This window comes from Cherax quadricarinatus, chromosome 20 (assembly GCF_038502225.1).
Source record: "Cherax quadricarinatus isolate ZL_2023a chromosome 20, ASM3850222v1, whole genome shotgun sequence".
NCBI lineage: Eukaryota > Metazoa > Arthropoda > Malacostraca > Decapoda > Parastacidae > Cherax > Cherax quadricarinatus.
In genome coordinates this window covers 48,512,949-48,535,934 of record NC_091311.1, presented here as the reverse complement: position 1 = coordinate 48,535,934, position 22,986 = coordinate 48,512,949, and the positions used below count along the sequence as shown (strand labels likewise).

At 41.4% G+C, this 22,986-nt stretch overlaps 1 protein-coding gene across 16 annotated transcripts in view; it reads right to left on the bottom strand.

The window, feature by feature from the left end:
* The window catches only part of fbl (pantothenate kinase 3 fbl), a 173,612-nt gene that overhangs the window by 75,835 nt on the left and 74,791 nt on the right, over positions 1 to 22,986 (bottom strand). The gene's annotated exons all lie outside the window — the stretch shown is intronic.

Sequence of the window (22,986 nt, the reverse complement as noted above, 5' to 3'; positions counted from 1 at the left end):
AAGGGAGAGCCCAAACTGCCTGTCCTGTCACCTGCTAGGACTACGGGAAACTGAGACCTAGGGCCGGGAGCGTAGCGCTCACATCGGCATCAAATGATGTCACACAAGCTAGTCACTGAGCCTAGCGAGGGGTCGTGTATGTAAAACGTATGGATGGTACTCTGATACTCAGATAACACATACATATACAGATCAGCAACTATGTTGACATCTCTCTTTACTGACTGCCACAAGGTCTTCTCTCTCTCTCTCTGCTTCCTGAGCTATATCATACCTAGTCTTAAAGCTATGTATGGTTCCTGCCTCCACTACATCACTTGCTAGGCTATTCCACTTCAAGACTACTCTAATGCTGAAGAAATACTTCCTAACATCCCTGTGACTTGTCTGAGCCTTCAGCTTCTGATTGTGACCTCTTGTTTCTGTGTCCCCTCTCTGGAACATCCTGGCTCTATCCACCTTATCTATTCCACGCAGTATTTTGTATGTTGTTATCATGTCTCCCCTGACCCTCCTGTGTCGTCAGTCCTATTTCCCTCGACCTTTCTTCTTAGGACATTCCCCTGAGCTCTGGAACTAGCCTTGTTGCAAACCTTTTTTTTTTTTTTTTTTTTTTTTTTTTTTTTTTTTTTTTTTCTTTCCAACAAGTTGGCCGTCTCCCACCGAGGCAGGGTGACCCAAAAAAGAAAGAAAATCCCCAAAAAGAAAATGCTTTCATCATCATTCAACACTTTCACCACACTCACACATAATCACTGTTTTTGCAGAGGTGCTCAGAATACAACAGTTTAGAAGCATATATGTATAAAGATACACAGCATATCCCTCCAAACTGCCAATACCCAAACCCCTCCTTTAAAGTGCAGGCATTGTACTTCCCATTTCCAGGACTCAAGTCCGACTATATGAAAATAACTGGATTCCCTGAATCCCTTCACTAAATATTACCCTGCTCACACTCCAACAGATCGTCAGGTCCCAAGTACCATTCGTCTCCATTCACTCCTATCTAACACGCTCACGCACACTTGCTGGAAGTCCAAGCCCCTCGCCCACAAAACCTCCTTTATCCCCTCTCTCCAACCCTTTCGAGGACGACCCCTACCTCGCCTTCCTTCCCCTATAGATTTATATGCTTTCCATGTCATTCTACTTTGATCCATTCTCTCTAAATGACCAAACCACCTCAACAACCCCTCTTCTGCCCTCTGACTAATACTTTTATTAACTCCACACCTTTTCCTAATTTCCACACTCCGAATTTTCTGCATAATATTTACACCACACATTGCCCTTAGACAGGACATCTCCACTGCCTCCAACCGTCTCCTTGCTGCTGCATTTACCACCCAGCTTCACACCCATATAAGAGTGTTGATACTACTATACTTTCATACATTCCCTTTGCCTCCATAGATAACATTTTTTGACTCCACATATACCTCAATGCACCACTCACCTTTTTTCCCTCATCAATTCTATGATTAACCTCATCCTTCATAAATCCATCCGCCGACACGTCAACTCTCAAGTATCTGAAAACATTTACTTCTTCCATACTCCTCCTCCCCAATTTGATATCCAATTTTTCTTTATCTAAATCTAAACCTTTGTACTTTCTCTAATTTCTTGACGTGCTTGACCAGGTGTGGGTTCCAAACTGGTGCTGCATACTCCAGTATGGGCCTGACATACACAGTGTACAGTGCCTTGAACGATTCCTTACTAAGATATTGGAACGCTATTCTCAGGTTTCCCAGGTGCCCATACGCTGCAGCAGTTATCTGGTTGATGTGTGCCTCCAGAGATGTGCTCGGTGTTATGGTTACCCCAAGAGCTTTCTCCTTGAGCGAGGGTTGCAGTCTTTGACCATCTAGCCTATACTCTGTCTGCAGTCTTCTTTGCCCTTCTCCGATCTTCATGACTTTGCACTTGGCGGGGTTGAATTCGAGAAGCCAGTTGCTGGACCATGTGTCCAGCCTGTCCAGGTCTCTCTGAAGTCCTGCCTGATCCTCATCTGATGTAATTCTCCTCATTAACTTCACATCATCTGCAAATAGGGACACCTCTGAGTCTATCCCTTCCATCATGTCATTCACATATACCAAAAATAGCGCTGGTCCTAGGACCGACCCCTGTGGGACCCCGCTCATCACAGGTGCCCACTGTGATACCTCATCACGTACCATTACTCGTTGTTGCCTCCCTGTCAAGTATTCTCTGATCCACTGCAGTGCCCTTCCCATTATATGCGCCTGATCCTCTAGTTTCTGCACTAATCTCTTGCGAAAAACTGTGTCGAAGGCCTTCTTGCAGTCCAAGAAAATGCAATCAACCCACCCCTCTCTCTCATGTCCTACTTCTGTAACTTTGTCATAAAACTCCAGAAGATTTGCGACACAGGATTTGCCTTCCATGAATCCGTGCTGGTTATCGTTTATAATCTTGTTCCGTTCCCGGTGCTCCACCATTCTCCTCCTGATAATCTTCTCCATGACTTTGCATACTATACACGTCAGTGACACTGGTCTGTAATTTAGTGCCTCTTTTCTGTCTCCTCTTTTAAATATGGGGACTACATTTGCTGTCTTCCATACCTCGGGTAGTTGCCCAGTTTCAAGGGATGTGTTGAAGATTGTGGTTAATGGCACACACAGTATTTCTGCTCCCTCTCTGAGGACCCACAGGGAGATGTTGTCCAGTCCCATTGCCTTTGAGGTATCAAGTTCACTTAGCAGCTTCTTCACCTCCTCCTCAGCTGTATGTCATCCAGCAATTGTTGGTGTATTTCCTGTTTGTGTCCCCCTCTGTCCCGTCTTCCCAGAGTCCTTCCTGTCTCCATTGTGAATACAGTGGACCCCCGGTTAACGATTTTAATCCGTGCAAGAGGGCTCATCGTTATGCGAAATAATCGTTATGCGAATCAATTTTCCCCATAAGAAATAATGGAAATAAAATTAATCCGTGCAAGACGCCCAAAAGTATGAAAAAAAATTTTTTTTACCACATGAAATGTTCATTTTAATACACACAAACTGAAAAAGGCATGCACAATTAAATGACACTTACTTTTATTGAAGATCTGGTGATGATTGATGGGATGGGAGGAGGGGAGAGCAATATCTTCTTACTGTTTAGAAGGGGAATCCCCTTCCATTAGGACTTGAGGTAGTAAGTCCTTTTCTGGGGTTACTTCCCTTCTTCTTTTAATGCCACTAGGGCCAGCTTCAGAGTCACTGGACTTCTTTCGCACAAGATATCTGTCCATAGTGGCCTGTACCTCTCGTTCCTTTATGACTTGCCTAAAGTGTTTCACAACATTGTCAGTGTAATAATCACCAGCACGGCTTGCAATAGCTGTGTGAGGGTGATTTTCATCCATGAAGGTTTGCACTTCAAGCCACTTAGCACAGATTTCCTTAATCTTTGAAGTAGGCAACTTCTTCAATTTCTCTCTCCCCTCCTCCGAAGCAATTTCCTCAGGTGTGGCCTCTTGCTGTTGAAGTTGATCTAGCAGCTCATCAGTGGTTAGTTCTTCATTGTCCTCCTCCACCAACTCTTCCACATCCTCCCCACTAACCTCCAACCCCAAGGACTTTCCCAATGCCACAATGGATTCCTCAACTGGCACAGGATTCTCAGGGTTAGCCTCAAACCCTTCAAAATCCCTTTTCTCTACACATTCTGGCCACAGTTTCTTCCAAGCAGAGTTCAAGGTCCTCTTTGTCACTTCCTCCCAAGCCTTACCTATAAGGTTTACACAATTGAGGATGTTAAAGTGATCTCTCCAAAACTCTCTTAGAGTCAGTTGAGTTTCTGAGGTCATTACAAAGCACCTTTCAAACAGAGCTTTTGTGTACAGTTTCTTGAAGTTGGAAATAACCTGCTGGTCCATGGGCTGCAGGAGAGGAGTGGTATTAGGAGGCAAAAACTTCACCTTAATGAAGCTCATGTCCCCATAAAGTCGCTCTGACACGTCTGTAGGATGACCAGGGGCATTGTCTAACACCAGGAGGCACTTAAGTTCTAATTTCTTTTCAGTTAGGTAATTTTTCACATTGGGGGCAAATGCATGGTGTAACCAGTTATAGAAAAATTCCCTAGTGACCCATGCCTTACTGTTTGCCCTCCACAGCACACACAAATTATCCTTGAGGACATTCTTTTGCCTGAACGCTCTGGGAGTTTCAGAGTGATACACTAATAAAGGCTTCACTTTGCAATCACCAGTAGCATTGGCACACATGAGAAGAGTAAGCCTGTCTTTCATAGGCTTATGTCCTGGGAGTGCCTTTTCCTCCTGAGTAATGTAGGTCCTGCTTGGCATTTTCTTCCAGAACAGGCCTGTTTCATCACAATTAAACACTTGTTCAGGTTTCAGTCCTTCAGTTTCTATGTACTCCTTGAATTCCTGCACATATTTTTCAGCCGCTTTGTGGTCCGAACTGGCAGCCTCACCATGCCTTATCACACTATGGATGCCACTACGCTTCTTAAATCTCTCAAACCAACCTTTGCTGGCCTTAAATTCACTCACATCATCACTAGTTGCAGGCATTTTTTTAATTAAATCCTCATGCAACTTCCTAGCCTTTTCACATATGATCGCTTGAGAGACGCTATCTCCTGCTATCTGTTTTTCATTTATCCACACCAATAAGAGTCTCTCAACATCTTCCATCAATTGCGATCTTTGTTTCGAAAACACAGTTGAACCTTTGGCAAGAACAGCTTCCTTGATTGTCTTTCTGGTGCCCACAATAGTAGCGATGGTTGATTGGGGTTTCTTGTACAGCTTGACTAGGTCGGCTATACGCACTCCACTTTCATACTTATCAATTATCTCTTTCTTCATCTCTATAGTAATTCTTACCCTTTGAGGTGTAGGGTTGGCACTAGAAGCTTTCTTGGGGCCCATGGTCACTTATTTTCCAGAAACAGCACCGAAAATACTGTAATAATACGAAATATTCCGAGTGTATGCTTGGATGTTACCGCGGAGGCTGGCTGGTAAACAATGGGACGGAGCGGCACATGTGAGGCTGGCTGAGGGCACATTGGACGCGTCTCGGACGAAAATCGGTATGCGGGTTTTTAATCGGTATGCGCGGCAAAAATTTTGCGATAAAAGTAATCGTTATGCGGAAAAATCGCTATGCGATGCCATCGTTATGCGGGGGTCCACTGTACTTCCTTAAATCTTGTGTTGAGCACCTCGCATACCTCTTGATCGTTTCTTGTGAGTTCCCCACCTACTTTCCTCAGTCTGATCACCTGGTCTTTGACTGTTGTCTTTCTCCCGATGTGGCTAAACAGCAGTTTTGGGTCAGACTTGACTTCTGATGCTTTGTTGTTTTCGTACTGTTGCTGGGCCTCCCTCCTTATCTGTGCATATTTGTTTCTGGGTCTTCAACTTATCTCTTTGTTTTCCTGGGTCCTCTGCCTTCTGTATCTCTTCCATTCTCTAATGCACTTAGTTTTTGCCTCCCTGCACCTTCGGGTAAACCAAGGACTCGCTTTGGTCTTCCCATTGTTTCTGTTGCCCTTGGGAACAAACCTTTCCTCTGCCTCCTTGCATTTTGTTGTTACACATTCCATCATTTCATTTACTGACTTTCCTACCAGTTCTCTGTCCCACTGAACCTCCCGCAGGAAGTTCCTCATACTTGTGTAGTCCCCCCTTTTATAGTTTGGCTTTTCCCATACGACTCCTGTTACCCTCTCCACTTGTAACTCTACTATTTGATCAAAACTCAGGACTTCGTGATCACTAGCTCCAAGGGGCCTCTCATATGTGATGTTCTCAGTGTCTGAACTACTCAGGGTGAACACAAGGTCCAGTCTTGCTGGTTCATCCTCCCCTCTCTCTCTCTGGTAGCGTCCCTGATGTGTTGATGCATGAGGTTTTCCAGAACCACAGCCATCATCTTGGCTCTCCATGTTTCGGGACCCCCATATATATCCAGGATTTTCCCAATCAATCTCCCTGTGGTTGAAATCACCCATAACCAGTAACTTTGCTCTGCATGATTGAGCTCTTCATGCCACCTCAGCCAGTGTGTCCACCATCGCTCGGTTGTTCTCTTTGTATGCCTCTCTTGGCCTCCTGCAGTTCTGTGGTGGATTATACATCACTGCAATGACTACCTTATGTTCCCCAGATTGAAATGTACCTGTGTGTGTGTGTGTGTGTGTGTGTGTGTGTGTGTGTGTGTGTGTGTGTGTGTGTGTGTGTGTGTGTGTGTGTGTGTGTGTGTGTGTGTGTGTGTGTGCTTGTGTGTGTGCATGTGTGTGTGTGCTTGTGTGTGTGTGCATGTGTGTGTGTGCTTGTGTGTGTGCATGTGTGTGTGTGCTTGTGTGTGTGCGTGTGTGTGTGCTTGTGTGTGTGCTTGTGTGTGTGCTTGTGCGCATGTGTGTGCGTGTGTGTGTGTGCGTGCGTGTGTGTGTGTGCTTGTGCATGTGTGTGCTTGTGCATGTGTGTGCTTGTGTGTGTGCTTGTGTGTGTGTGTGTGTGTGTGTGTGTGTGTGTGTGTGTGTGTGTGTACTCACCTAGTTGAGGTTGCAGGAGTCGAGTCCAAGCTCCTGGCCCCGCCTCTTCACTGGTCGCTACTAGGTCACTCTCCCTGAACCATGAGCTTTATCGTACCTCTGCTTAAAGCTATGTATGGATCCTGACTCCACTACATCGCTTCCCAAACTATTCCACTTCCTGACTACTCTGTGGCTGAAGAAATACTTCCTAACATCCCTTTGATTCATCTGTGTCTTCAACTTCCAACTGTGTCCCCTTGTTACTGTGTCCAGTCTCTGGAACATCCTGTCTTTGTCCACCTTGTCAATTCCTCTCAGTATTTTGTAAGCCGTTATCATGTCCCCCCTATCTCTCCTGTCCTCCAGTGTCGTCAGGTTGATTTCCCTTAACCTCTCCTCATAGGACATACCTCTTAGCTCTGGGACTAGTCTTGTTGCAAACTTTTGCACTTTCTCTAGTTTCTTTACATGCTTGGCTAGGTGTGGGTTCCAAACTGGTGCCGCATACTCCAATATGGGCCTAACGTACACAGTGTACAGGGTCCTGAACGATTCCTTATTAAGATGTCGGAATGCTGTTCTGAGGTTTGCCAGGCGCCCATATGCTGCAGCAGTTATTTGGTTGATGTGCGCTTCAGGAAATGTGCCTGGTGTTATACTCACCCCAAGATCTTTTTCCTTGAGTGATGTTTGTAGTCTCTGACCCCCTAGACTGTACTCCATCTGCGGTCTTCTTTGCCCTTCCCCAATCCTCATGACTTTGCACTTGGTGGGATTGAACTCCAGGAGCCAGTTGCTGGACCAGGTCTGCAGCCTGTCCAGATCCCTTTGTATTTCTGCCTGGTCTTCGATCGAATGAACTCTTCTCATCAACTTCACGTCATCTGCAAACAGTGACACCTCGGAGTTTATGCCTTCCGTCATGAAGTTCACAAATACCAGAAACAGCACTGGTCCTAGGACTGACCCCTGTGGGACCCCGCTGGTCACAGGTGCCCACTCTGACACCTCGCCTCGTACCATTACTCGCTGCTGTCTTCCTGACAAGTATTCCCTGATCCATTGCAGTGCCTTCCCTGTTATTCCTGCTTGGTCCTCCAGTTTTTGCACTAATCTCTTGTGTGGTTCTGTGTCAAACGCCTTCTTGCAGTCTAAGAAAATGCAATCCACCCACCTCTCTCTCTCTTGTCTTACTGCTGTCACCATGTCATAGAACTCCAGTAGGTTTGTGACACAGGATTTCCCATCCCTGAAACCATGTTGTCTGCTGGTGATGAGATCATTCCTTTCTAGATGTTCCACCATTCTTCTCCTGACAATCTTTTCCATGATTTGGCATGCTATACATGTCAGTGACACTGGTCTGTAGTTTAGTGCTTCATGTCTGTCTCCTTTTTTAAAGATTGGTACCACATTTGCTGTCTTCCATGCCTCAGGCAATCTCCCTGTTTCGATAGATGTATTGAATATTGTTGTTAGGGGTACACATAGCGCCTCTGCTCCCTCTCTCAGGACCCATGGAGAGATGTTATCTGGCCCCATTGCCTTTGAGGTATCTAGCTCACTCAGAAGCCTCTTCACTTCTTCCTCGGTTGTGTGTACTGTGTCCAGCACATGGTGGTGTACCCCACCTCTCCGTCTTTCTGGAGCCCCTTCTGTCTCCTCTGTGAACACTTCTTTGAATCTCTTGTTGAGTTCCTCACATACTTCACTGTCATTTCTTGTTGTCTCTCCTCCTTCCTTCCTTAGCCTGATTACCTGGTCCTTGACGGTTGTTTTCTTCCTGATGTGGCTGTATAACAGCTTCGGGTCAGATTTGGCTTTTGCTGCTATGTCGTTTTCATATTGACGTTGAGCCTCCCTTCTTATCTGTGCATATTCGTTTCTGGCTCTACGACTGCTCTCCTTATTCTCCTGGGTCCTTTGCCTTCTATATTTCTTCCATTCCCTAGCACACTTGGTTTTTGCCTCCTTGCATCTTTGAGTGAACCATGGGCTCATCCTGGCTTTTTCATTATTCCTGTTACCCTTGGGTACAAACCTCTCCTCAGCCTCCTTGCACATTGTGACTACATATTCATGTGTGTGTGTGTGTGTGTGTGTGTGTGCGTGTGTGTGAACGCGCGCACGAGCTTGCATGCCTGCATATATATATGGATTTAGAAAAGGCATATGACAGAGTGGATAGGGGAACAATGTTGCAGATGTTGCAAGTATATGGAATAGGTGGTAAATTACTAAATGCTGTAAAGAGTTTTTATGAGGATAGTGAGGCTCAGGTTAGGATGTGTAGAAGAGAGGGAGACTACTTCCCGGTAAAAGTAGGTCTTAGACAAGGATGTGTAATGTCACCATGGCTGTTTAATATATTTACAGATTGAGTTGTAAAAGAAGTAAATGCTATGGTGTTCGGGAGAGGGGTGGGATTAAATTATGGGGAATCAAATACAAAATGGGAACTGACACAGTTGCTTTTTGCTGATGATACTGTGCTTATGGGAGATTCTAATGAAAAATTGCAAAGGTTAGTGGACGAGTTTGGGAGTATGTGTAAAGGTAGAAAGTTGAAAGTGAACATAGAAAAAAGTAAGGTGATGAGGGTATCAAATGATTTAGATAAAGAAAAATTGGACATCAAATTGGGGAGGAGGAGTGACAGGTGTGGCAGGGTGACCCAAAAAGAAAGAAAATCCCCAAAAAGAAAATACTTTCATCATTCAATACTTTCACCTCACTCACACATAATCACTGTTTTTGCAGAGGTGCCCAGAATACAACAGTTTAGAAGTATGTATGTATGAAAATACACAATATATCCCTCCAAACTGCCAATATCCCAAACTACTCCTTTAGAGTGCAGGCACTGTACTTCCCATTTCCAGGACTCGAGTCCGGTTATATAAAATAACCGGTTTCCCTGAATCCCTTCACTAAATATTACACTGCTCACACTCCAACAGCTTGCCAGGTCCCAAATACCATTCGTCTCCATTCACTCCTATCTAACACGCTCACGCACACTTGCTGGAAGTCCAAACCCCTTGTCCACAACACCTCCTTTACCCCCTCCCTTCAACCTTTTCGAGGACGACCCCTACCCTGCCTACCTTCCCCTACAGATTTATACGCTCTCCATGTCATTCTACTTTGATCCATTCTCTCTAAATGACCAAACCACCTCAACAAACCCTTTTCAGTCCTCTTACTAATATTTTTATTAACTCCACACCTTCTCCTAATTTCCACACTCCGAATTTTCTGCATAATATTTACACCACACATTGCTCTAAGACAGGACATCTCCACTGCTTCCAACCGCCTCCTCGCTGCAGCATTTGCAACCCAAGCTTCACACCCATATAAGAGTGTTGGTACTACTATACTTTTATACATTCCCTTCTTTGCCTCCATAAGATAACATTTTTTGCCTCCACATATACCTCAATGCACCACTCACCTTTTTTCCTTCATCAATTCTATGATTAACCTCATCCTTCATAAATCCATCTGCTGACACATCAACTCCCAAATATCTGAAAACATTCACTTCTTCCATACTACTCCTCCCCAATTTGATATCCAATTTTTCTTTATCTAAATCATTTGATACCCTCACCACCTTACTCTTTTCTATGTTCACTGTCAACTTTCTACCTTTACACACTTCTAAATTCATCCACTAATCTTTGCAATTTTATATGCTCTCCAAATCTCCTTCTCCTAATCTCCAAACTAAGGATTCTTTGCATTATATTCATGCTGCACACTGCCCTTAGACATGATGTCTCCACTGCCTCCAGCCTTCTCCTTGTTGGAACATTTACCACCTATGCTTCACACCCATATAAGAGCATTGGTATAACTATACTCTCGTACATTCCCCTCTTTGCCTCCATGGATAATGTTCTATGTTTCCACAGACTCATCAGTGCACCACTCACCTTTTTTCCCTCATCAATTCTATGATTCACCTCGTCTTTCATAGACCCATCTGCTGACAAGTTCACTCCCAAATATCTGAATACATTCACTTCCTCAATACTCCCTCCCTCCAATCTGATACTTACTCTATCATTACCTAAATTTTTTATCCTCATTACCTCGCTCTTTCTTACGTTCACTTTTAATTTCCTTCTTTTACATACCCTACCAAACTCGTCCACTGACCTCTGCAACTTCTCTTCAGAATCCCCCAAAAGCAGTGTCATTAACAAAAATACCTGTGGCAACTTCCACTTTGTGTTCGATTCTCTATCTTTTAATCGTACACTTCTTGCCAACACCCGAGGATTCACTTTTCACAGTTATCAATCTTATTAATGATAAACTTTTTAATTAGCTAACTTTCATACCAATATGCAATAATGAATATTAAAATGTACTGCTCCATAACCTGTGTCAATATAGAATAGTCAGTAAGAATTAGAATTAGTCTGCCCAAAATGCCTAGGCATGCTACTAGATTTCTTTGTAATTAATATCTTATAAGATGTAAACTGCACATTGTAAGCTTTGCAAGGTAATAAAAATTTTCATTTTCAATATTAATCCCAACCTTAAGTACTTTCTTGATAGTTGCAACAGGACCCATAGACATAATACTAGGCACAAAAATCTATAACATATCCCATGTCCAGCTTAACCTTTGTAAAAATTTGATGTACTACACAAGAGCCCAAAATCTGGCACTCCCTGACAGAAACCTCCAGAGCCATTCTCTCAGCCAGCATCTTCAAAACTACTATTAAAAAAAACATTCTCTCCCTAACATATCCCAATATCAGCTAAATATGAGAAAACTATATATGTCCATATTCTCACTGTCACAAATATACATGGAAAACAATATATTCTTATTCTCAATGTCTGTAATCCTTGTAACTATTAAAATATTGAATGTGTTCATATTATGTTAATATGCTAGAATCCTCATTACCTATAATCATAATCCACCCTGTAATTCTTAAAACAATTAAACTTGATAAAAGCCACACAGTATGTACTAATAAGATATTCAGATCTCTTGTATTTATTGTAACTCCTAATTTTATTTTTACAACAACCTAAGAGACTGTATATATAAGCAATTAATTAGTTAATGCCTTATTAATCTTAAGATTAATTAATTAATTATTAATTTTAAGTTTGCCCAAAATGCTCTGAATATTAAGGGACTTTATGCATGCACACCTAAATGTCATTCATCCTTGTACAAACATTGTATTATACTGAAGTAAAGAATATTTAATACTTAATCTCTAGAATATGCTCAATGACTTTTCCAGGCCTAAACCTTTCCTTATTGTTCATTCTTATCTCCCTGACACACCCCGTCAACTAATTACACGAATACCACCTGGTGGTTCACACTTACACTCACTCACCCATTTGACCATAAACAGAAATATCAATGTCAATCTTAAAATAATGAATCCTAACTAGTCAAAAGTTGGCCTGTGATACTCCAATACTGAAACTATGTATTGTGCCAAAACAAAAGCATTCACATTGCTAAACTCACAAACTAGTATTTAGTCACTTAGCCATAATACCAACTTACCTCATAATTTGTAATATTTTAAATTTAAGAATTAATCTAAGTCTGCCCAAAATGCCTAGCCATGCTAGGTGTTCTAGTGGCACCCTCTGTAATTAGTACTTTACTACATGTAAACTGCACAATAACCAAATTCTGTGAACTCAGCATTGTAATCCTTATAGAGAATAAACTTTGAATTTTTATTTGAATTTCTATCTCATGAATGGTAACATTAACTACATTGCAGCAAAGCTTGGAAGAGAAAAAAAAAAAAGATTTAGCCTTTGAAACAAACTGACCACAAATCCGAAGCAAAATTTATTATGCAGACAATTTTGCATTTTTCACAAGACATATATGAACATTAATCCACGAATTTGGAGGGTTCACCTGTACTGAGAAAAAGGCATTATTGTGTTCAAGATGTCAAAATAATTGTAAAATAAATAAAAAAAAAACGAGTACAGTGGTCCCTCGATAATAGTCGGGCTCGATAGTCGTCCCTTTCGGAAATCGTCGCATTTTAGTCCAAACATTGGCTCGCAAATGGTTGGTTGACTCGCTAATCGTCGTTCGTCCTGGATGCATACTTACGGCTCTGAGCCACATCGGCCTCCCTTCCCAGCCAGTGTGCCACGGTTTACCAGTAAGCGACGGTCCCCTCACTTGTTCATACGAAATATTTCATAATATTCCATTCATTTTAGTGCTTGCAAGTGCTAAATAAGTTACCATGGTTCCAAAGAAAGCTCCTAGTGCCAAGCCTTTGGTAAAGAAGGTGAGAAATACGATTGAATTTAAGAAAAACATCATTGAACAATATGAAAGTAGCGTACATGTGGCTGAACTGGCCAGGATGTATAACAAATCCCGTACACCATATCTTCCATCGCGGCCAAGAAAAAGGAAATCAAAGAAGCTATTGTTGCAAAGGGGGTAACTATGCTGACAAAAGTAAGATCACCAGTACTCGAAGAGGTTGAGAAGTTATTATTGGTGTGGATAAATGAGAAACAATTAGCAGGAGATAATCTTATGACGTTGATTATTTGTGAAAAGGCTAGGCAGTTGCATGACGATCTGGTAAAGAAATTGCCTGCAACGAGTACTGATATTTGTGAATTTAAGGCCAGCAAAGGTTGGTTTGAGAGATTTAAGAACCGTAGTGACATACACAGTGTGATAAGGCATGGTGAGGCTGCCAATTCGGACAAAATTGCAGCTACAAAATTCAAAAGTGAATTCAAGGAGTACATAGAGGCTGAAGGACTGAAACCTGAACAAGTGTTCAATTGTGATGAAACAGGCCTCTTTTGGAAGAAAATGCCAAAGAGGACCTACATTACTCAGGAGGAAAAGGGACTGCCAGGACACAAGCCTATGAAAGACAGGCTGAAGCTCATGTTCTGTGCTAATGCTAGTGGGGATTTCAAAGTGAAGCCGTTACTAGTGTACCATTCTGTAAATCCCAGTGTTTCAAAAAAAAAAAAATGTTATGAAGAGTAAATTGTGTGTGTTTTGGAGATCTAATAATAAGGCATGGGTCACGATGGAAATTTTCATCGAGTGGTTCAATGAAGTGTTCAGCCCTAGTGTGAATTACCTCCTGGAAAAGAAATTGGATCTCAAGTGCCTCCTAGTAATGGACAATGCACCTGCTCATCCTCCAAACTTGGATGACCTAATTCTGCAGGAGTTTGGGTTCATCACAGTAAAGTTCTTGCCCCTGAATACAACTCCTCTCCTCCAGCCCATGGACCAGCAGGTCATTTCAAACTTTAAAAAACTCTACACCAAAACAATGTTTCAAAGGTGCTTTAATGTGACCTCAGACACTCACTTGACCCTAAGAGAGTTTTGGAAAGAACAGTTCAGTATCCTCCATTGCATACGCCTTATAGGTAAGGCTTGGGAGGGAGTGACTACCAGGACTTTGAACTCTGCTTGGAGAAAATTGTGGCCAGATTGTGTCCACAAGAGGGATTTTGAAAGGTTTGTGGCTAACCCTGATGAGCCTATGTCAGTTGTGAACTCTACTGTGGCATTGGGGAGCTCCATGTGGTTGGATGTGAGTTTGGAGGATGTGGAAGAGTTGGTGGAGGACCACAACGAAGACCTAACCACTGAAGAGCTGCAAGAGCTTCAGCAGGAACAGCAACAGATCGCAGCTCAGAATCTTGCTGCAGAGGAGGAGGAAGAGAGATGGAAGAAGGTGCCTTCTTCAGAAAGTAAGGAGATTTTTGAAATGTGTGGTAGGATGGAAAGATTTATGGAGAAACATCACCCTGAGAAGGATGTTGCAAGCCATATCGGAAACTTGTACAGTGACAGTGTTTTGGCCCATTTTAGGGAAGTTTTAAAGAAACGCCAGAAAGAGAGCTCTCTGGACACTTTTTTTGCGAGACAGGATTCCAGTTGACTCTCAAGCTGATCCTAGTGGCATTAAGAAACAGAGAAAAGTAGTAACCCCAGAAAAGGACTTGGTACCTAAGGTGTTGATGGAAGGGGATTCCCCTTCCAAACAGTAACTAATCTAATCTCTCTCCTCCTCCAGTCTTCCATACACTAAGAAGAATTGCCAATAAAGGTAAGTGTTATGCTGTTAATGTTTCATTCATCATGTCCCATTGTATTGTTTATGTACTACATCTATATTTCATGTAAAAAGATTTTTTCTTTTAATACTTCTGGGTGTCAGGAACGGATTAATTGTTATTATTTTTTTTTTTTTTTTTTTTATCACACCGGCCGATTCCCACCAAGGCAGGGTGGCCCGAAAAAGAAAAACTTTCACCATCATTCACTCCATCACTGTCTTGCCAGAAGGGTGCTTTACACTACAGTTTTTAAACTGCAACATTAACACCCCTCCTTCAGAGTGCAGGCACTGTACTTCCCATCTCCAGGACTCAAGTCCGGCCTGCCGGTTTCCCTGAATCCCTTCATAAATGTTACTTTGCTCACACTCCACCAGCACGTCAAGTATTAAAAACCATTTGTCTCCATTCACTCCTATCAAACACGCTCACGCATGCCTGCTGGAAGTCCAAGCCCCTCGCACACAAAACCTCCTTTACCCCCTCCCTCCAACCCTTCCTAGGCCGACCCCTACCCCGCCTTCCTTCCACTACAGACTGATACACTCTTGAAGTCATTCTGTTTCGCTCCATTCTCTCTACATGTCCGAACCACCTCAACAACCCTTCCTCAGCCCTCTGAACAACAGTTTTGGTAATCCCGCACCTCCTCCTAACTTCCAAACTACGAATTCTCTGCATTATATTCACACCACACACTGCCCTCAGACATGACATCTCCACTGCCTCCAGCCTTCTCCTCGCTGCAACATTCATCACCCACGCTTCACACCCATATAAGAGCGTTGGTAAAACTATACTCTCATACATTCCCCTCTTTGCCTCCAAGGACAAAGTTCTTTGTCTCCACAGACTCCTAAGTGCACCACTCACTCTTTTTCCCTCATCAATTCTATGATTCACCTCATCTTTCATAGACCCATCCGCTGACACGTCCACTCCCAAATATCTGAATACGTTCACCTCCTCCATACTCTCTCCCTCCAATCTGATATTCAATCTTTCATCACCTAATCTTTTTGTTATCCTCATAACCTTACTCTTTCCTGTATTCACCTTTAATTTTCTTCTTTTGCACACCCTACCAAATTCATCCACCAATCTCTGCAGCTTCTCTTCAGAATCTCCCAAGAGCACAGTGTCATCAGCAAAGAGCAGCTGTGACAACTCCCACTTTGTGTGTGATTCTTTATCTTTTAACTCCACGCCTCTTGCCAAGACCCTCGCATTTACTTCTCTTACAACCCCATCTATAAATATATTAAACAACCACGGTGACATCACACATCCTTGTCTAAGGCCTACTTTTACTGGGAAAAAATTTCCCTCTTTCCTACATACTCTAACTTGAGCCTCACTATCCTCGTAAAAACTCTTCACTGCTTTCAGTAACCTACCTCCTACACCATACACTTGCAACATCTGCCACATTGCCCCCCTATCCACCCTGTCATACGCCTTTTCCAAATCCATAAATGCCACAAAGACCTCTTTAGCCTTATCTAAATACTGTTCACTTATATGTTTCACTGTAAACACCTGGTCCACACACCCCCTACCTTTCCTAAAGCCTCCTTGTTCATCTGCTATCCTATTCTCCGTCTTACTCTTAATTCTTTCAATTATAACTCTACCATACACTTTACCAGGTACACTCAACAGACTTATCCCCCTATAATTTTTGCACTCTCTTTTATCCCCTTTGCCTTTATACAAAGGAACTATGCATGCTCTCTGCCAATCCCTAGGTACCTTACCCTCTTCCATACATTTATTAAATAATTGCACCAACCACTCCAAAACTATATCCCCACCTGCTTTTAACATTTCTATCTTTATCCCATCAATCCCGGCTGCCTTACCCCCTTTCATTTTACCTACTGCCTCACGAACTTCCCCCACACTCACAACTGGCTCTTCCTCACTCCTACAAGATGTTATTCCTCCTTGCCCTATACACGAAATCACAGCTTCCCTATCTTCATCAACATTTAACAATTCCTCAAAATATTCCTTCCATCTTCCCAATACCTCTAACTCTCCATTTAATAACTCTCCTCTCCTATTTTTAACTGACAAATCCATTTGTTCTCTAGGCTTTCTTAACTTGTTAATCTCACTCCAAAACTTTTTCTTATTTTCAACAAAATTTGTTGATAACATCTCACCCACTCTCTCATTTGCTCTCTTTTTACATTGCTTCACCACTCTCTTAACTTCTCTCTTTTTCTCCATATACTCTTCCCTCCTTGCATCACTTCTACTTTGTAAAAACTTCTCATATGCTAACTTTTTCTCCCTTACTACTCTCTTTACATCATCATTCCACCAATCGCTCCTCTTCCCTCCTACACCCACTTTCCTGTAACCACAAACTTCTGCTGAACACTCTAACACTACATTTTTAAACCTACCCCATACCTCTTCGACCCCATTGCCTATGCTCTCATTAGCCCATCTATCCTCCAATAGCTGTTTATATCTTACCCTAACTGCCTCCTCTTTTAGTTTATAAACCTTCACCTCTCTCTTCCCTGATGCTTCTATTCTCCTTGTATCCCATCTACCTTTTACTCTCAGTGTAGCTACAACTAGAAAGTGATCTGATATATCTGTGGCCCCTCTATAAACATGTACATCCTGAAGTCTACTCAACAGTCTTTTATCTACCAATACATAATCCAACAAACTACTGTCATTTCGCCCTACATCATATCGTGTATACTTATTTATCCTCTTTTTCTTAAAATATGTATTACCTATAACTAAACCCCTTTCTATACAAAGTTCAATCAAAGGGCTCCCATTATCATTTACACCTGGCACCCCAAACTTACCTACCACACCCTCTCTAAAAGTTTCTCCTACTTTAGCATTCAAGTCCCCTACCACAATTACTCTCTCACTTGGTTCAAAGGCTCCTATACATTCACTTAACATCTCCCAAAATCTCTCTCTCTCCTCTGCATTCCTCTCTTCTCCAGGTGCATACACGCTTATTATGACCCACTTCTCGCATCCAACCTTTACTTTAATCCACATAATTCTTGAATTTACACATTCATATTCTCTTTTCTCCTTCCATAACTGATCATTTAACATTACTGCTACCCCTTCCTTTGCTCTAACTCTCTCAGATACTCCAGATTTAATCCCATTTATTTCCCCCCACTGAAACTCTCCTACCCCCTTCAGCTTTGTTTCGCTTAGGGCCAGGACATCCAACTTCTTTTCATTCATAACATCGGCAATCATCTGTTTCTTGTCATCCGCACTACATCCACGCACATTTAAGCAACCCAGTTTTATAAAGTTTTTCTTCTTCTCTTTTTTAGTAATTGTATACAGGAGAAGGGGTTACTAGCCCATTGCTCCCGGCATTTTAGTCGCCTCATACGACACGCATGGCTTACGGAGGAAAGATTCTTTTCCACTTCCCCATGGACAATAGAAGAAATAGAAAAGAACAAGAGCTATTTAGAAAAAGGAGAAAAACCAAGATGTATGTATATATATATATGCATGTGCGTGTCTGTGAAGTGTGACCAAAGTGTAAGTAGGAGTAGCAAGATATCCCTGTTATCTTAGCGTGTTTACATTATTTCTTATGGGGAAAATTTATTAAAAAATCGTCTTTTTCGATAATTGTCGCACTTCCAGGAATGGATTAAAGACGATAAACAAGGAACCACTGTATAAAAAAATCTGTGAAAATTATCTAAGTTCCTTTCAGATACTGGTATTCAACTTAGCTGTTACCAGGTGAGACTTTAAAATTACCATTTGAAAGAGGATGGTGAGTTTTGGAATTCTAGCTAACCTGTAAGTAAGCTAATGAATGACAAATTGGCATGAAAAAACAAATAGAGAATTTTTGTAAGACTCCAAGTCATTAAAATAAAATTCTAGCACTTTGAAAACAAAAACTGCCAATAAGCAAATACTGGTAAAAGATTTTGTCAAATTACTGAAGTACTGAATATTAAGCTATGATGTCTGAGCCACAGAAATAATTTAGAAGAGAATTGATGGGCAGTTTGCACTTGTTGATAATTAACTCTGAGGGTCCATCCCGTAGTTCTACAGCTTTGAAGTCTGGGTCCAAGCCGTAGTTCTACACCATGAGCTCAGCTCACTTAGATAAAACAAATCCTGCAACAGGCAGTGCACAAGAAAAAAAACTGCGACCGTATTTTTTGGATTAAAACTGCTACTTTGCGCTGTATTTTTGCGTGGTTTTTTACAAGTGCATTTGCAGTTCCTTGGTCTCATTTGATAGAATGGAAGATATATTACAGAAATAGAGATGATTTTGATTTATTTTAGTACTGAAAATAACTTGAAATTGAGCTCAAATAGCAGAAATGTTAAAATTTTGCCAATGTTCATGAGTAAACAAATGACGTCGCACGTCCAATACACGTCAACTGGTGGGTCTAATGTGGTATTTTAGTGCCAGGAATGTGTGCAGTGTTTATTCTGGATCCTATTTTGAAATTGGAATATTCTGAACTTTGTGTGAAATTGGCCAAATTACCAATTTCTGATCACTTTATTGGGCAATTTTTTGTGCTCAATCGATAAAATAGAAGTGATACTTGCGAAACAGCTAAGAATTTGGTCGACTGGAATTAAGTAATTGGACTGAACTAGGAGTCACAGTGGGCAAAATAGCTGATGCGTAAATATTGCTGATGCAGTAAAATTCGTGACAGTGTAATGTTGTAAATTTTCCATCAAATTTTGTACTTTTTGTTTTACCACCATCAGAAAAAGATTCTCTACCATTTCATAAGAAAAAAATAACTTTTTTGGAAAATTCTTGGACCCTGTGGACAAGGTGTAGAACTACAGCATGGACTCTCAAAGGGTTAAATTAAAATACAGTTTTCAATAGAGTTCCTCATTCAAAAATAACGTGAAGCTAAAAAACAAGAGGAATAAATGGCATACTATTACAGTGGATGAGAGAGTTTATGTCTGAAAGCAAAATGCAAACAGTAATCAAGAAGGTTTTTTTTTTTTTACTACACCGGTCATCTCCCACCAAAACAGGTTGACCCAGAGAAGAAAACACATTCACCAGTATTCGCTTGATAGCCGTCTTGCCAGACGTACACAGATATCAAAGTTCAATGGACCATCAAAACTGCAACATTCACACCCTTTCTTCAGAGTGCAGGCACTACTTTTCACCTCCAGGACTCAATGGTGTGCTACAGGAATCAGTGCCTGCCGATAATATTTCTAACTGATATAAATAACTTGCCACTTGGAATATAAAAAAAAAAAAGAACTATATGAACATGCTGACAAATGTAAAGATCAAGTTTTGTAAAGTAAAAATAAAAGTGACTTCCTATAAAACGTATATAGGCTAAGCAAGTGGAGTTATAGATTGATGATGAAATTTATTGTAGATAAACAATTTAATGGCAATTTGAGAAAATTGAAAAGAGCCCACACAAACAGAGAATGTGTGATAAAATATTAAAAGCATCAAAGACAGGGAACTAGGAATCATCACTGACAAAAAGATTGTTACTGATTTTTTTTTTTTAACAAGTCAGATGTCTCCCACTGAGGCAGGGTGACCCAAAAAGAAAAAATCCCCAAAAAGAAAATACTTTCATCATTCAACACTCACCTCACTCACACATAATCACTGTTTTTTGCAGAGGTCCCCAGAATACAACAGTTTAGAAGTATATATGAATAAAAATACACAATACATCCCTCCAAACTGCCAATATTCCAGACCCCTCCTTTAGAGTGCAGGCACTGTACTTCCCATTTCCAGGACTCAAGTCCACAACACCTCCTTTACCCCCTCCCTTCAACCTTTTCGAGGACAACCCCTACCCTGCCTTCCTTCCCCTACAGATTTATACGCTCTCCATGTCATTCTACTTTGATCCATTCTCTCTACATGACCAAACCACCTCAACAAACCCTCTTCAGCCCTCTTACTAATACTTTTATTAACTCCACACCTTCTCCTAATTTCCACACTCCAAATTTTCTGCATAAGATTTACACCACACATTGCCCTTAGACAGGATATCTCCACTGCCTCCAACTGCCTCTTCGCTGCAGCATTTACAACCCAAGCTTCACACCCATATAAGAGTGTTGGTACCACTATACTTTCATACATTCCCTTCTTTGCCTCCATAGATAACACTGTTTGCCTCCACATATACCTCAAAGCACCACTCACCTTTTTTCCCATCATCAATTCTATGATTAACCTCATCCTTTCTAAATCCATCCGCTGACACATCATACTCCATACCACTACTCCTCAATTTGATATCCAATTTTTCTTTATCTAAATAATTTGATACTCTCATCACCTTACTCTTTTCTATGTTCATTTTCAACTTTCTACCTTTACACACACTCCCAAACTCGTCCACTAACCACTGCAATTTTTCTTTAGAATCTCCCATAAGCACAGTATCATCAGCAAAAAGTAACTGTGTCAATTCCCATTTTGTATTTAATTCCCCATAATTTAATCCTACCCCTCTCCCAAACACCCTAGCATTTACTTCTTTTACAACCCCATCTATATATATATTAAACAACCATGGTGACATTAACATCCCTGTCCAAGACCTACTTTTACTGGGAAGTAGTCTCCCTCTCTTCTACACACCCTAATCTGAGCCTCACTGTCCTCATAAAAACTCTTTACAGCATTTAGTAACTTACCACCTATTCCATATACTTGCAACATCTGCCACATTGCTCCCCTATCCACTATCATATGCCTTTCAGAAATCCAAAAATGCAATGAAAACTTCCCTACCTGTAAATACCTGATCTACACATCCCCTACCCACTCTAAAACCTCCTTGCTCATCCGCAATCCTACATTCTGTCTTTCCTCTAATTCATTCAATAATAACCCTACCATACACTTTTCCTGGTATACTCGCTAAACTAATTTTTACAATCTCTTTTGTCCCCTCCCCTTTATATAAAGGGACTATACATGCTCTCTGCCAATCCTTAGGTATCTTCCCCTCTTTCATACATTTATTAAACAAAAATACCAAACACTCCAACACTATACGTATTCCCTCCCCCTGCTTTTAACATTTCTGTCATGATCCCGTCAGTTCCAGCTGCTTTACCCGCTTTTATTCTATGTAATGCCTCATGCACCTCCCCCACACTTACATCCTGCTCCTCTTCCTTCCTAAAAGATGGTATACCTCCCTGGCCAGTGCACAAAATTACCGCCTCCCTTTCTTCGTCGACATTTAAAAGTTCCTCAAAGAATTCTCGCCATATACCCAATACCTCCATCTCCCCATCTACTAACTCTCCTACTCTATTTTTAATTGACAAATCCATTTGTTCCCTAGGCTTTCTTAACTTGTTTAACTCACTCCAAATTTTTTTCTTATTTTCATTAAAATTTCTTGACAGTGCCTCTCCCACTATCATCTGCTCTCCTTTTGCACTCTCTCACCACTCTCTTCACCTTTCTTTTACTCTCCATATACACTACTCTTCTTATAACACTTCTGCTTTGTAAAAACCTCTCGTAAGCTACCTTTTTCTCTCTTATCACACCCTTTACTTCATCATTCTACCAATCACTCCTCTTTCCTCCTACATCCACCCTCCTATAACCACAAACTTCTGCCCCACATTCTACTACTGCATTTTTAAAACTATTCCAACCCTCTTCAACCCCCCCACTACTCATACTTGCACCAGTTCACCTTTCTGCCAATAGTTGCTTATATCTCACCCGGTTATTTTCATATAGTCGGACTTGAGTCCTGGAAATGGGAAGTACAATGCCTGCACTTTAAAGGAGGGGTTTGGGATATTGGCAGTTTGGAGGGCTATGTTGTGTATCTTTATACATATATGCTTCTAAACTGTTGTATTCTGAGCACCTCTGCAAAAACAGTGATAATGTGTGAGTGTGGTGAAAGTGTTGAATGATGATGAAAGTATTTTCTTTCTGGGGATTTTTTTTCTTTTTTGGGTCACCCTGCCTTGGTGGGAGACGGCCAACTTGTTGGGGAGAGGAAAAAAAAAAAAAAAAATCTCACCCGAACTTCCTCCTCCTTTAGTTTATACACTTTCACCTCCCTCTTACTTGTTGTTGCCATTTTCCTCTTGTCCCATCTCCCTCTTACTCTAACTGTAGCTACAACTAGATAATGATCCGATACATCAGTTGCCCCTCTATAAACGTGTACATCCTGAAGCCTATGCATCAACCTTTTATCCACCAATACATAATCTAACAAACTACTTTCATTACATGCAGTATCATACCTTGTATATTTA